We start from the raw sequence: 17302 nt of genomic DNA, 5'->3' as shown, positions 1-17302 counted from the left end.
AAAAATCCCGACCCTACTTACTAGTGAATCAATGTCAGGTGCATCAGAACGCTGAACCAAGTATACAGATGATAAATCTTCATCTTTCATGTTACTATCTCCTTCATGAAGCATTCCATGATTTTTACATTGAGTTGTTCCTTCTACTAACTTCTGCACCTAAAAGAACCCGTAAGTCAATGATGAATAGCAGGTACTCAAATAGCGGTTTCTAAAGTATGCATCCAGCATGTTTCTTGTACCTTGAAATACCACAGTAATGGTCTGTAAATGATGTTTAACTTCACTCATTGTAAAATAAGTAAAAATTAAAAAAAGATGGCATTGTTGGCCTATAAAACCAGTAAAAAGTTATAATTAATTGATAATAAAATTATAGGTTAAAATTTAAGATGCCAAAACTAGTGAATAAATGTGCATTTTCATGGCCCTCATTAGCCAGTAATAGGGAATCTATTCAAAAGGCACAGGCCTCCTTTCCTTCAGTGCCTGTTTGTCCTAATTAAACTAAAGTCCTGCTAACTCATTTGGTCTTGTCCCCTCATATAGTACGGGTTACTACCTTCAAAAGTTGCCAAAACAAAGTAGAGAATCCAACTTTATTGTCCTTTAAGAAAGTAGGGATATATTAAATATACCATCCTCCCTCTCTCTGCCCTTCCCCCACTCACACATGCATTCTCTTTCAAATATATATGCCATCCCCCCATCAAAGACCATTAAAAATAGAACTCTTTATACATGTCAAATCATTATTCCTAATTCTCTAGGACTTTCTTAAACATTTTTTTTAACTTTAATCAATACATAGTTGCACATGGTTACAACATACAAAGATCTAGGAACCTAACTTAATAACACACAAAGGAGATGATACCCTGTTATTCAAAGGTACTCTGGTGTCTAATTTGCTGAGTCTTCTGGGCGAATTTAATCTGAGCAAGCAAAGAAAGCCAAAGAACCTTGTTTAACTAGGAGTACAGAAACCATCAAAATTGGGCAAAAATGGACTAAGAGTAGCTAAAAATATGACAGCAAAGGAATTAATAGAATAAAGTAGAATAGATATAAAAGTATTTGCACTGATTGTCTAAACTTCATCATTGGCAAATTTGGAAACAGCCATCAAGAAAAGGAAGCATCTTGGTGCCTAGCTGGCTCAGTAGGTAGAGTATGCAACACTTGATCTCAGGGTTTTGAGTTCAAGCCCCACACTGGACATGAAACCTACTTAGAAAGAAAAAGAAAATAAAAGAGAAGAGGAGAGGAGAGGAAAGAGGAGAGAAGAAGAGAAGGAAGCATCTGAAGAGAAGAGAAGACAAGACAAGAGAAGAGAAGAAAAGATAAGAAAAAAGGAAGTATCTGCTAAAGAGTCTATACATCCAACAAAGATGAGGAGATTCCAACTAACAAACCTTTGCCTTTATCTTTGCTCAGAAACTTCTTGCCTATCTCTAAAGCTGGGTTTCCTTAGCTAGGAGAGAAACGGAGGGAGAAATGGTGTTAGCAATCTCTACATGGATGAAATATGGAGAATAAGGGGGTGCAACTGGCCTTCATTAAATTGGAGCTCCATGGGAGGGCAGAGTAGAGCAAATATTTGAAGAGATAATGGTTGAGAAAAATCCAGAACTGACTAAACATTCCAAGACATAGATTCAGTAAACCAAATGAACTCTCAGCAGAACATTTTTTAAAATATTATATCCCAGTATTACTACACATAACAAAGAAACAAAATCTTAAAGTCAACTCAAGAGAAAAGAGAAATTACTTTCATAGGAAGGAGTATGAAACTGACATCTGATTTCTCAGTAACAACAACACAATTTAGAATTATATTTTCAAGATGCTGATAGGTAATAACTCACCATTTAGAAGTTTATACACAGCAAAACTACCTTTCAAAAAGGAATGAAATTATACCTTTTCAGTTAAAGAAATGACAACTTACAATTAAGATACTTCCACTAAACTTTTTAAAAATATGTTTCAGGAAAAAGATAAATAAAATAAAAATATGTTTCAGGATAGTAGTGTGCACAGCGGTCCTGCAGATCTGTCTCTTGCTTTGACAGTGTTTGTACAGAACAGACCCAAGGATGCCTGCCCCTTCCACCAACCTCTGATCACGGTCCAACCTTTTTTCCAGTTGTGACCCTCTGCTTCTGGGACCAGCCAACACCCTATTTTAAGCTTAGCTTCTTATTACTGATCACTCATGAGCTCCTAGATTCATCAGAATTATTCCACTGATGTGGAGGCCATGATCAACTGCCTGGTCAACATGTATCTGCAAGCCTCCTGCACTTACTCCTCTCTGGGCTTCTACTTTGACCCAAAGGGCATGGGCCATTTCTTCCACGAGCTGGCTGAAGAGAAGCGGGAGGGCACTGAGTCTCTTGAAGATGCCCAACCCAGTGTGTGTGTGTGGGGGGGCATCCTCCTCAGTGCAGAACCCATCCCAAACTGAGTGGGGTAAAAACCTGGATGCCATGAGAACTGCCCTGGTTCTAAAGAAGAGCCTGACCCTAGTCCTTTTGGATCTGCATGCACCTGGGTTCTGCCCACGCAAGCCCCCATCTGTGTGACTTCCTGGAGAGCCATTTCCTGATAAGGAGGTAAAAGTCACCCAGAGGATGGTGACCATCTGACTAACTGCAGGCTGGCTGGCCCTCCAGGCTGGGCTGGGGGAGTATTTCTTCAAATAGCTCCCCCTCAAGCACAATTAGGAGCTTCTGAAGCCTCCTGGCCTTGGAGGGACCCCTCTAGCATCCCTCTCGTGCCAAGGCTTGTGCCTGAGCCTCTCCCTGCAGCCACTAGACAGCTTTTTAACCACCCTGGAGCCCTCTCTCAAGCCATGAACCAAATGGAAACAATAACGCTTTTTGCAGCATAAAAGGAAATGTTTCGGGATAAAGAATATGATTCCAGAAGGAATAAGTAAAATGTGAAAAAGACAAATAAACAAAGAAAATGTGGGGGTCTCCTGATAGGATGGGGGGCCATTAAATGTGGGGCAACCTGGGTAGAGACCAATAGTGCCAGGGCTGAAAGAATTCACCTGATACAGAACAAGGGAGATAGAAGTTTACTGAATACACCACAAGGGAGCTGCGGGCAGAACAGCAAAGCAGAGACTGCCACAAGGTGGGGGTGAGGGGTAACAGTTATAGCATGGAGTGAAGGAATATGGGAACTATGGAATTTTCCAGTTTTTGGTAACTGTGCCAGGTTGTAAGTAGCACATTAGTTAGTTAAAGCCTATGGCTATTTCAAAGCGGATTGCTTAATGAGCCTATTTGCATTCAGCTTGGTGGTAGCTGTGGGCTCTTTTACCTTGATCGTTTCCATTGCTCAAGCCTATTGCCTAAAAGCGGCCTCTACAGAAAATGGTAAACATATTGAAATATGAATAAACATTGACTATATGAAATAGCAGTTGATGTTAGAACATTTAGAAAGTCTTTTAAACTTTGTTGTATTTAATATGCATGTTAAAACTTTTAGGATAACAGAGTGTTCAGTTTTCAAACCAGTAAGAAGGGAAAACAGAACAAAAGCAAAATAAAATTTAATCCAAGAAAAGGCAAGAAGAAAGAGAAACAAACATGGAAAATCTAGAATAAATAAAAGGAGACAGCAATAAGTCAAAACAGATCAAATATAGTAAATGTATATATATATATATGTATACGTATATATATGTATATATATATATATATACATATATATATATATATTTTATATGCACCAAACAACATGGCTTCAAATTACATAAAATAAAAAAAAGAGGAGAAGGGAATTGAACCTTAAGGAGAAACTGACAAATTTATTATCAGAATAGGAGATTTTAATATGTCCTTCTCAGTAATTGATACTAATTCCTTTAAATGACTGCTTCATTTCTTTTTTTAAAGAATATTTATGTATTTATTTAGAGTGGGGGTAGGGGCAGAGAGAGAAGGAGAGAGAGAATCCCAAGCAGGCTCTACACTGTCTTCACAGAGCCCAACACGGGGCTCGAACCCTCGAACTGTGAGATCATGACCTGAGCTGAAATCAAGAGTCATGCACTTAAACCAACTGAGCCACTCAGGCACCCCAACTGCTTCATTTCTATATTTTGAAACTTAAACACATACTTGTATGTAATTTATGGCTTTCTAGTTAAAAATTAGTTAAGTTTCTCACTTAATAACTTAGAATAAAAGGGATAGAATTAACCCACCCCCAAATAAGAATACAATAATAAATTTAAGAGCCTGAATTAAATTACAAAACAATTCAGGGCACCTGGGTGGCTCAGTCGGTTAAGTGTCTGACTTTGTCTATGATCTCATGGTTTGGGAGTTTGAGCCCAGCATTGGGCTTTGTGCTGACAGCTCAGAGCCTGGAGCCTGCTTTGAATTCTGTGTCTCCCTCTCTCTCTGCCCCTCCCCTTCTCTCTCTCTCTCTCTCTCTCTCTCTCTCTGTTAAAAATAAATATACATTAAATTAAAAAACAATTAAATAAAGAATCAATAAAGCCTAAGTTGTTCCTTTGAAATGACAAAGATAATTTAAAATTATAACTGGTAAGAATGGGAAAGGAAAAAGTTAAACAACTAAACAACATCAAGAGTAAAAAGAGGGACATAACTACTTTCTAGTTATGTAGGAATGATTTTAAAACTTTAGAGAATATGATGGATAACTCTAAACATCAGTTTGAATGATTTTATAAGCAAGTTCTATGAAATATTCAAGAAATAGATAAATCCAATCTTAAGCAACCTTTTCCAGAGAATAGAAAAAGTGAAGTGTCTCTTGCATGAGTTAGGGTAATAACAGAATATTCCTAATAATAATATATCAGAGACTCAATGTTAATTCAACTGTGTAAAGAAGACAGGAGTTTATTTTTTTATTATACAACAATCCACAGTTAGTGTTCTAGACAGAGGGTGATTGTCATTCTGGAGCCAGGTTTCTTCAATATTGTTTGGAGGTTTCTCATTTTCTCGTTGTTGTTTGTTTGTTTGCCTGACTGAAGCTGCAATGAGGGCATATCCCCACATTCTGGTTCATAGAGATTATGTGGAGGATGGATGCTTCTGTAGTTTAAATCTCTGATTTGAAACGGTGTGTATCACTTTTGCTCACATTCCATTGGAATAAACTTAATAAGTAGTAAACACCCAGCTGCAAGGGAGTCTGAGAAAACAATTACTTCTCTACATAAGTGTGTTGAGACAGGTTTCAACTCACTTTTGTTAAAAGTATGCAAGTAGAGGATGAATGACCACCTATTAGGCATGTTGTCAAAGGAATTACTGCATCAAAACAACGGTTTCTCATGTTCTAATCTAAGAGTCTTTCATACTCTAGGATTGTGTGAATCTATATGTTGCTCAAAAAGCAAACAAGAGAAAGAACAACAGAACAAGAAAATGAGGGCACAATTAAAAAGCTGAAGGTACCAAAACAAGCCATTTACTCCCAATGAGCCTGTGCTTGGAGCTAAAAATTATGTCATGTCAGCTGCAAGATTATAGTTCAGGAAATAGTGATTCAATTTCCTGTTGCTTTGAATTCATGAAATAGGGCAAATTTACCAATCAAGGGCCATTTCTTATATTTTATATATAACTACCATCATGATATCCCTTAATTGATTCCTTGGATAGTAAAGGAATGCAAATTGTATGTAGCACCTACTATACTAGATGTTTGTAGATAGTATTTCATTTATTCTTTCTGTAACCTCCTTTTCATAGATGAAAATTATAATTAAAAAGGTTAAACCAAACGCGTGAGGCCACATATGTTCCTGGGTTTCCATCTACTTGATTTGCACAAGGATTTCTTTTCAGTTAGCCCTACCAACCCAGTTATTTGGGGGTTTGGAATCACTCTACCACCTTGGAGCACAATAGTAGCAAGTCATTCCAGATATAGTTTCATATTTTTAAAACAAATAAATATAACCGTATGGACAAACTAATACATCTATTGTATTTGGGGGAAATGTATAAAAATTATTCATTATAAAATATTTTGACTTATTAATGGAAAGGGTCAAAAATAGTGTGCAACAGTATAAACCACTAAAAGTTGTGCATCTTTTAAAAAGGCATCAATCAGAATATCGAAACTTTTTACCTCTTGAAGTGGGGAAGTTAATATTTCTAGTTTAGTGTTCCCTGAATAAAATATATTGACTTAATTCCCTCATTTTTAATTAAATTTTAGCTTGCTATTAAGTTCATTACTGACAAAATGGGTATAATTTATTGTTTTATAGGGAAGAATAAAATATGGAAGTTTGTCTTCAGTGACAATATATTCTATTTAATATTTGGGTATTATCTCATTTTTCAGTAATAATTTCTTGTAGACATTGAGCCTAATTCACCAAGAAACTCAGCTATGGGGGAAAAACATCATATTGTCTTTCTCTAAGGCCTTCTTAGTTTGTATGGTGAATATATTATCCTATTTTTTAGCCATTTCATGACAGTTTCCAGGAAAATTTCAGCTTATTCTAAAAATAAAGAGTATTCAATGAAGATCACCAAGACATTTAAAAAAAAATGGTCTAAAAGTGGTTTCTTGTTGTCTCCTGGAAGTCCTTTTCTTGGCTTACATATTCCTCTTTGCCTTTGACCCTCACTCTCTCTTGAATGTAATTTATTTCTTACAGTGTTCTTAAAAGATTGTTTCTTTTAAAGTTTATTTTCTTTTTTCCTAAACTATCTGATTTTGCTCATCTGTGGTGTACTTTAATTTATAATTATGCAGAAACAAGGTGCCTTGTTCATTTATTAGTCAGTTTGACATTATGCAAATCTTCTTAATAAGACTTGAAAAAATCCCAGTTTTTATACATACAATTTTTTAAAGTCATAATACTTAAAAAAAAAATTAGCATTTATTTATTTTTGAGAGAGAGAAAGAGAGAGACAGAGCACAAGTGGGGGAGAGGCAGAGAGAGAGGGAGACACAGAATCTGAAGCAGGCTCCAGGCTCCAGCTGTCTGCACAAAGCCCAATGGGGGCTCTAACCCAGAAACCACAAGATCATGACCTGAGCTGAAGTCGGATGTTTCACCGACTGAGCTACCCAGGCACCCCTTAAGTCATCGTACTTTAAACTAGAACCTACTGAGCTAAGATACCTACCACCACTTCCTAATTCTGGCAGACAGACTCTGGTCTGCTATGGTATTTATGAGATGTTAAGAATGAAAGGGTGGAACAGAGGGGTAGGTTCCAGATTTCAGTATCATGACAACTTTTGAAGTAGGATAAACTACTTTACAGACAAACTAGAGACACCCTTACAACAACCACCACAACAGAAAATCCAAGTGCTGCCTCTTAAAAGGCATATCTTCATAAGAGGCATATCATACCATGGAATAATAATTGAAACACACTTTGCCTTGTAAATATGAAAACAAAGTCTATGGGTTGATTTTGTACATTATCATCCTACATGCAAACAAAATGGTAATGTATTAATCATAGCATAGTCAGCGAAATCAACATTTTCCACACACAGTAGCAATGATCTTTTTAAAATGCCAGTTGTATATTCAAACCCTCCAGTGCCTTTCCATTTCAGCAAAATAAAATCCAAAACCCTTGCTAGGGCCTTCAGTGATTGCTCCCTGAGGATCCCTCTGATATCTACTTTGGTGTCACCACTATTTCATCTCCAGCCACATAGGTCTCGCTGTTTCTCAAACACACTGGGTACTCTTCTGTCTCAAAGCCATTGTAGAACTGTTACCTCTACCTTGCATATTTATGTGGATATTTACATGGCTTCATCTAATGTTTGTTTCTGGTCCTTGCTCAAATGCTACCTCCCCCACTGGATCACATCTTCTGACATAGAATATAGCAAGTTTTGGGGTGGTGTTTTTTCGGGGGGTGGGGGAGGTGTGGTCTGCTTTCCTCTACTGGAGTGTAAACTTTATAAGAATGGGGGCTTTGTTTGGTTCAAAGATGTGTTCCCAGCACCTAGAAGAGTATCTGGAACAAAACAGGCTTTCAATAAATATTATTCTTGAATGAAGAAACGCAAAAATTAGTGTAGTACAGTACTTGACTCACATTAGGTACTCAGCCAATATTTTTGACTCTCAGCTTAATCAAGCCAAGATTGCTGATGTGATAAACCATAGAAATTAGCAGTTCCAAGCAGAAATGAGTACCATAGACCAGGCCCACACTGTGGTCCCCTCACTTTAACCTGCATGCATTTGTAAAGACATTAGGACAATAAACAGGAGAGAGACCAGGGTAAACACAAAAACGTAATGGGGAATTGCTAGAGAATATGCCTGTCATGTATGAATTAAACAGTAAAACGTCAGATATGTGCTGCTTGAAGCTTGCTAAGTTTTTAAAACTGCATGTGTTACTCCATCCCCACACCCCTGCCCAGACCAAAACACTTATTCTCCCCATTTCAGTATGTCCAATCCAACCCAACAAATTTTCCCTCATTTATAATTTAAAACCTTATCTCCTACAGATAATCAAGTTCAGATAATCCTATCACAGTTGAGTAACTATCTCTTCCCCAGAGTTCTCTTCACCCTCTTGTTGGTGACCCCCTTTTTCACAATGCTCGTCTGTGGGAGAGAAGTAATGGGACGTTGGTGGAAGACGAATGATTCAGGCCACTCCTTATTTGGCTACGCAGCCGCTCCAAGGCTGCAGGAGTCTTCCAAAGCTGAGGAACTCAAGCTCTGTTCTCCCAGAAAAAGCTGACCCTGGCTCTTCTGTGTGGGCATAAGAGAGGGTCTAAGTTGCCCGGCTAAGCCCTCCTTGAAGCCTGCTGTTTGTCATCTTATAGAGATTGACTTCTTCCACCTACCCTATTCCCAAACCAAGAGCAATGGTTCACTTCATAACCTCTGGAGGGGATTGCCATTCAGAAAACTCAAGAAAAGGACTAGGTACCATTACTGGATTTGGCTAGAAGTGAGGGGGAATGGGAAAAGAAAAAAGAAAAACAAAGAACAGTAGGAGTGTGACTTTGAATTTAGTGGCCAGAGAATGTAGTTTGCCTTGTTCTCAGCTATGAGCAATCTCCATCCAATATTTCCAGCTTAGCTTTGGAGATGGGTCCACATCATATATCATATCACCAAGTATATATGTATTAGTTCTAGAGAAATCCCATCTTCTTCAGAATATTCTCAGCAAATTCTGTCATATAAATCAATTAAGGGACTCTATTTATTTAGTGCCTACTATGTATCAAGCAGTGTATAAAGCTTAACAAGTATTATCTCACTTAAACCTTAAGACAGTCTCCTGAGACAGATATCTTATCCCCAGTTTATACATGAAACAGGCTCAGAGAGGCTTTGTAGCTTACTCAAGTTCATGTAGGCAGTAGGTGTTTGACACAGTTTGCATATTCTCTCTCTTTCTCTTTATTCCCCACCTCCTTATTCTTGCTCTTCCCAATATATCCCCCAAATTTCTGTTGTATCATACTGTGCTCTAATGTGCATACAACATTTTATTGTAGTGTCACTTATATCGTATCAACATGAAGTCATAACCAACTGAGATAGGACCTACACGTTGACCAATATGTCTTTAAGTCAAGGGCATAGACAAGAGGCCAGACGTCAGAATTTGGTCTGAAAACCTGTTCTGTTTTGACAACACAGTGCTTTGTTTTGAATTTTTGATGTTTTTAGGCAGGTGGTACACTTGTCAGTTTGAAGTGACTCCCTTTTGATTCACACCCCTGTTCTCCGCATACACTCTTCCCCACAATTTTTGATGCATTTGAGTTTAGACGCCCTGATTAAGGCCAATCATAAGCCCATGGAAACCAGTAATTCTTTAGATTGTCTGATTTAAAATCATTCACAATTCCTATTAGGAAAATGAACTTTCATGGGGAAGAGAATGAAAAAAAAGGAAAACATACAGAAACTGTTCAAATGGAGGCTTGGGTGGGAATAATTTATTGAATTTATTTTATTTTTATGTATTCTTATTTATTTTTAAAGTTTATTTATTTATTTTGAAAGAGAGAGAGGCAGAGACAGAGTATGCAAGCAGGGGAGGGGCAGAGAGAGAAAGTGAGAGAAAATCCCAAGCAAGTCCTGAGCTGTCAGCACAGAGCCAGACATGGAGCTTGAACTCACAAACCATGAGATTGTGACCTGAGCTGAAGTCAAGAGCCAGCTGCTTAACCCCCTGAGCCACCCAGGGACCCCTTGGGCAGGAAGAATTTAAATGTAAAGGCAAAATAACTTCTTAAACAGGAAAAACTGAGTAAAAGTGAACACTACACAAGCTGTCAAGGGTAAGATCTGACTCCAGGTCACAAATGTCGAAGGACAGTAGCACAACTAAAATAAAACTATTAATTTGACACAACTTTTGTCTAGTGTAAGATGTGCACTCTCCTAAGATCTCTGTCTATCTCTCCATGAGAGCTCAGATTCATGTGCAAGGATAATTCACACCATCAGGCAAATTCAACAAAATGGAAGAAACACCTTCTGCGTAGAAGTGGAGCACAGCAACCCTGCCTACCAGTGATGTAATGGTTAAATCTCTGACCCCTAGATTGAGACAACTTTCCAGTAGTTGACTGTGTCTCAACATGCAGTAGGTAAACTATCTGCAGTAGGATCATTTGTGAAAATGTAGACTCCTCTTGCCCCTCCCACTGCCGCTGACTTCTCAATTGGAGTCTCAAAGTGAGATATTGGAATCTGTTTATTCACAAACATCATCATACAATTCTATGATCATTCAAACTTGGGAAGCACTGCCTTAGACTTAAGCCATAGGTCCTCCTGCTTCACCTTATTTGATCTTGACCCCTGTCTTTGCTGGAACTTTGGGTCTTACCAGAATGCCAGATATGCACGTCTTCTGGCTAGCTCTATTCCATTGCTGCCTGATCTCTAGCATAACAAGGTGACTATACTTTATAATTGCTTCTGTTCTCCATTCTCTGGCCTGGTATTGAAATAACTAACTGCCCTGTTATGTTGTCACGAGCAATGCCTTAGAGTCTAGAATCTACAAAGTAGGGTGCTTTAAATAGCTAGCTATTCCTTATAAAATGATGGAAGAAAACAATTTCCAAAGTAAACAAAGGGAAATCATTTGACAGATAAAATAGGTTGGGCACAAACACTCAATAAATAGTTTGCTTACCTCGGGGAAAACAAAATAACAACAACAACTTCTCTGGATTTCGTTCCTGCCAACCTTTAAATCTTTATAAGAAGTAATTTATTTTGTAGTTCACTCCATTGTATACTTGCAATCAACTAGCAAACTATTGCATTATGTTTGGCCAGCTTTCCTATCAAGACCACAGAATAAATGAGCTGTTGGATTACCATGTATATATCCTTTTTAAATAGATTGAAAATATATGTAAATAATTGTGTCTCCCGAGTTTAGGCAGCATGCAAAGATGTTTAAGGATGATCACAATAATGCAAAATTCATGACAATTCATTTGCTGTAATAGCAACTCTTAGTCACAATGAAGAATTGAGGACACATATGGGAAACATTTTTAGTAGGATGGCAACCTATGTGTACAAAATTTTACCAACAACAAAGTTCTCTATTAACTTCAGTAGCATTGCCTCCTTCTAGGCAGCCAGTTGCAATGCAGGCCTCTCCAGAGATCTGAAATATACTGAGTTTGCTATACATGGCATTCTGCAGAAGTCTCAGAATTGGAGAGGATCCCCACTGGCAGTGGAAAAGTTGTTTCCTTTCCCAGTGTCACATCCCATTAGAACACACACCATTCCACATCAGTTGAACAAATGCTGATTCTGCACACACGTAATAGTGGTAAAGGACAACAGTAAGTAGAGAAGCAAGATCTCTAATTTAAAGAATAGCATTCCAACTTTTTAGAGAGTAACTTGGAAAGAACTATCAAAATTTTAGATACACATATCTCTTGACTGTTAAAAATGTATTTGCATTAACAAACAACAAATTAAAGATGCATCCACAAAGCCATCCTTTGCAGCACCGTTTGCACTTAAAATCCTTAAAATGTGCTAAACTTCAGGGGTGTCTGGTTGGCTCAGCTGATTAAGCGTCGGACTCTTGATATTGGCTCAGGTCTCAGGTTGTGATCTCACAACTGTGAGATGGAGCCTCACCTCGAGTCCCATGTTGGGCTGCATGCTCAGCATGGAGCCTGTTTGGGATTATCTCTCTTCCTTGCTCTGTTCTCCTCCCCCATATGCAAGCATGTGCATGGCACACACAGGCTCTCTCTCTCTCTCTCTCAAAATAAATATTTTAAAATAAATGAATAAATAAATAAATGAAAATGTGTTAAACTTCCATCTGTACAGACTAAACCATGGTACATATTCTACTGTGTAATCATTAAAAAAAAATAAAGCAGCATTATATGTATTAACTGTAATGTTACCCATGATATATTGTCAAATGAATAAGTCATAGAGCATTATTATATTGTATTTACACTTGTGTACAAAAGAATTTTATACATTTGTATATAATTCTTATGTATGTATTGAAAATATATGCAAAATGCTGTGAACCATGAATATCTTTGGAGCCTGTAAAGGAAGACTCTGAAAGACTTGAGCGCTTTCATCGACCACTTTATACATTCTGTACTATTGTAGTGTTTTTATTTTTTTACTATTAGCCATATTGATTTGAAATACAATTAATTAAGGACAAAAATCTTTCATAACACAGCATGAAGAATAGTATACAAATCCTCATACATTGTTGGAGAAAGCGTTCACTGGTAACATTTCCAGGGAGGAGTATTTGGCAGTATATTTCAAAATTAAAATGCACATGTTCTTTGATCCAGCAATTCCTTCTCTAGAACTCTATCTGGCAGTTATGCTGACACAGGCACATGACAGTCATTGCAATGATTATATGTAAGAGCAAACAGTGTCTACCCAATTGTACATAAATAAATGAAATGCGATGTAGTTGTTAAAAGGAGCAAGAGAGGGACTCTTGGGTGGCTCAGTCAGTTAAGCGTCTGACTTCGGCTCAGGTCATGATCTCCCAGTTTGTGTGTTCAAGCCCCACGTGGGGCTCTGTGCTGACAGCTCAGAGCCTGGAGCCTGCTTCAGATTTGTGTCTCCCTCTCTCTCTCTTCCCCTCCCCTGCTCATGTTCTGTATGTATCTCTCTCAAAAATAAACATTAAAATTCTTTTTAAAGAGCAAGAGAGTTCATCTGTGTATTATAATAACATAATCACCAAGATACCAAAAGCAAGATAAATAAAATGTTACCATTTATGTTAACATAAAAGGTTACAAATGCCTATAGACTTCTAAATGTATAGAATACCTTTGAAAAGACGTATTAAAAAAAAAAAAACTAGTAATTTGTTTCCTCTCAAAAGATGATCTGTGGAGAGGTGTGAAGGAGACTTAATTTTATTATATATTCTTTGTGCCTTCTAAATTGTGTGTCATGTGTTTGTATTGCTTATTCAAAAAAACTAATTTAAAATAATGTTAAAGTTTGATAAGAAACTTTAAATAGCAGCCATAGAATTCAATTTATTCAGAGAACCACATAACTTTTATTCACTCATTCAACAAACATTTATTGAGACCTTATTATGTGCCAAGTATAGTTCTAGGTCCTTAGCATATATCAGGTAATAAAGCGGACAAATTCTCTGTCCTTTATGAAGCTTATGTTTGGTTGGGGGGAAGAAGAAGTTACAGGGCAGAGACTAACGACAGCAGTAAATATAATAAAGAGTATATAGTATGGTAAAAGGTGATACCTACTTGAAAAAGGAGTTGGGGTACAGGAAATGCAGGGTAGGAGGACTAGGTTGCAATATTAACTAGGGTGGAAGGGAAGGCCTCAGTGAGAAGATGAGATTGGAGCAAAGATTTGACCTTCAGAAGGTATCTACTGGGTGGGCATCTGGGAAAAGAGCATTTCAGGCAAAAAGGACAGCTAGAGTAAAGACCTTGAGGTAGAAAGATACCTGATAAGGTCAAGAAGCAAGAAGGCCATGGGGTTGGTGTGGAATAATTGTAGAAGAGAGGGTAGGAAATGAGATCAGAGAAATAACCAAGACCAGATCCTCTGGGCTGGGACTTTGTGTGCCCTCCTGTGGACTCCGTGTTTTACTCTAGGTGAAGCAGAACCACTACAGAGTTTGAGCAGAGGAGTGATGTGGTTTGTTTTACTTATCCAAGGGCATTCCAACCGATGCACTGAGTATAGATTGTAGAACAAACTGGGGATCACTGGGGGGAGGTGGGTAGAGAGGTGGGCTAAATGGGTGATGGGCATTGGTTGTGATGAGCACTGGGTGTCATATGTAAGTGATGAATCACTAAATTCTACTCCTGAAACCAACTACACTATATGTTAATTAACTTGAATTTAAACAAAACTTTGGAAAGAAAAAATATAGATTGTACAAAGAATGGAAACAGAGAGATCTTGAAGGAGGCTAGCACAGAACCCGGATGAGAAATGGTGATGTGCCCTGTCATGGCAATGGTGATGCTGAGAAGTGACCGGATCTGAGTAAAACCCCCTGGGATTTCCTTGGCGTGAGGTGGAGAGAGAGGAGCCAAGGAGGGTTCAAAGTTCATCTAATCCTTCAGCATAAACCCTGGACACTCTACCTGCTATCTTTACGCAACTTCTACAAAATGAGTGCAAGGTGGAAAAGAATAATAAAGAATGCTAGCTGACAAAGGCTTCCACTGTGAAGAAGATTGCCTCCAGCCATTTGTCCTAAGACAGGTGATTGCTGTTGCTTTTATTTTATTTTATTTTCTGCACAAATTGTTTATTCCAATGAGGCCAGTTATAGTTGAGAGTTTTCATTAATGTCTGTTCCTTTGGCATATCTTCTTATTTACCTTACACAATAAAAGGGCATAAAGTTGTATATAATTTTCCACAACAGATATTTTGTTTCTTGAGTGAGAAAAATTTTATCTAAACGGTCTTGTGAGAGGCCTCTGCTGTTAAGCAGAAACATCTCTTCTTTTATGTTGTTTTCTTATTGACTAAGCAGCTTTTGCTTGCTCTTTGGCCATTTACAACCCCACTACTCCTTACTAATGACTAACCAAAGAACATTCCTCCCATCAAGACAAAAAGTTAAAGAAAAGCTACTAACAGTATGTTTAGTACCTTGACTTTGGTAATGGTTTCAGTATCCCACTTGTGTCCAGACAACTCAGGTTGCGTACTTTGAATGTGTGCAGTTTTCTGTATACTAATTATACCCTAATTAAGCTGTTCTAAAAAAGAAGAAGAAGAAGAAAAAGAAAAGCTATCTTTAATAAAAAGATAGCTTCCAGAACTGGTGGTCCAGAATCTGAGAATTGCTGTGTATGTATATTTTTGCAAGATTCCCCACTCTTACGGGATAAATGCACAAAGGCACACTGTTCATCTTACTTGCCATTCTTCTCTGTCAGGCCCAGGCTTGTTTGGCCAATTTTCTCAAGTACAAAAGGTCACCATGTGACCATATTTCAAAGCTTTCCCTTTAGTGACTGCATGAAATATACTGGGTACCTTTAATCCCTGGGGAATGAAGCCTTTGGCATTTCATGCTATGAAAATTAGATTTCATGAGGAAGTCACACCAGCAAGCTCCATAGAACAATGATAATATATGAAAAGTGAAGTGAAAAGATATGGCATATAGGAGAAAGTGCAATGGTTCTTTAGTTAAAAAAATACATAAATAATTTTAATAATGTACTCTTCATCTTTGTAATCCAGAACTATCCAAGAGACTAATTCGTTAAGGGAAGTGTCTTCCTTGTAAACATGCTGCACCCAAATATGCCCATCTCTGCATCTGTATTACTTTATGTCAAAGCAATGAGAGTTCTCTAATACTCTACCAATATCAAGTTATCATCAAACCAAACCTTGTTATTGACACCTTGTAACATGAGAGGTAACATTTGTGTAAGGCAAAAGATGTATGTATAAAAAGAAGTAAATAAAAAAACCAGAAATAGTCACTAGCTTTATCTTATTTATTTATAGCACAAGCATGCATGTGAATGGGGGGAGGGGCAGAGGCAGACAGACTATTAAGCAGACTCTATGCCCTGCATGGAGCCTGACACAAGGCAAAAAATCACGAGTCTTAGAAAGTATTCTTGCAGTGAAAAATTTGGAATACAGTTATCCTTTGTAATTGCAAGATAAACATAGATTTTTAATAATAGAAGGTTGAAAATGTGGTCCTATTGTCAGTGAAATTGAACAATATAAAATTTTATTCAGCAAATATGTATGAAGGGTACATTTCTTTCCAGCTGCTCTTTCTAACTGTGAGGGTGTAGCAGTGAACAAAACAGACAAAAACTAGTGGCTCTTTGGACTGGGCATTCCCAGTACAGAGGTTTATAATCCCCAAAAGTGGTTTCTGATTTCAAATTGTAATCAGTTCTATTCTCTACGAGTAGTTTGGAATGAAATGATTTTGTAATTTTATGTTTTTAATAATGATGAGTAAGAGATATCAGATACAAGCTTCCCAGAGCTATCAAAAGGCCAGAAAGTAATCAGACTTTCACTCAGCAAAAGAGATAATAAAAAGAAATCTGCAATGAATGCACATTACTTCTCAGTCTATATAGTCCAGAAATGTTCATTTTCTGGCTGTGTAACATTAAGCAAGTTTCGTAACCTCTCTGTGCCTCAGATTCCTCCTATGTAAAATGAGGATAAAATTACACCTACTTCCTAGAGATTTGAAGAGCACTTATTAAGTTAATAAAGCCTCACTGACACTGGCATGATTCCAAGGTTTGAGACCACCGCTTAAGTCTCAAACCTTAAGCTCTCAAACCTTAAGTTCTCAAAATGCAAAATTAGACTTTGTAAAGCATGTTAACCCCATATGATATAGTAACTGATACTCAATTAGACTTCCTACAGTAAGCAACTATAAAACTTGAAGAAATATACAAAATAACTGTTTTCAGGAAACAAACAACAGACAATATAAGTCTATAATTCCGGAAAGAAGAAAATCCACAGTTGTCTTCATATTCTGCCTGGGACCAATTTCCCAACCAACCACAGAGAGCAGCAGATTCAGTAGGAACAGTCTCCTTGTCTGCTAATATTTGAAGAACTGTCATGAAAGATGAGTCTTAGTGGTCATTGGTAGCCAATAAAACTAAGATACCGGAGGGATGGCTTTAGGAGACAGAGTTCAGCTCAAAAAAATGAAACAATATCTGGCTTTAAATTTCACCATCCAAAGATAGGAGAAGC

At 37.5% G+C, this 17302-nt stretch overlaps 1 pseudogene; it reads left to right on the top strand.

The window, feature by feature from the left end:
- The first annotated feature begins 2221 nt into the window (after window positions 1–2221).
- Window positions 2222–2732, top strand: LOC109262208 (ferritin light chain-like; annotated as a pseudogene).
- The last annotated feature ends 14570 nt before the right edge of the window (window positions 2733–17302 follow it).

This window comes from Panthera pardus, unplaced genomic scaffold (genome assembly GCF_024362965.1).
Source record: "Panthera pardus isolate Hobbes unplaced genomic scaffold, ASM2436296v1 HiC_scaffold_13, whole genome shotgun sequence".
Lineage (NCBI taxonomy): Eukaryota > Metazoa > Chordata > Mammalia > Carnivora > Felidae > Panthera > Panthera pardus.
This window is presented reverse-complemented; position numbering and strand designations above follow the sequence as displayed.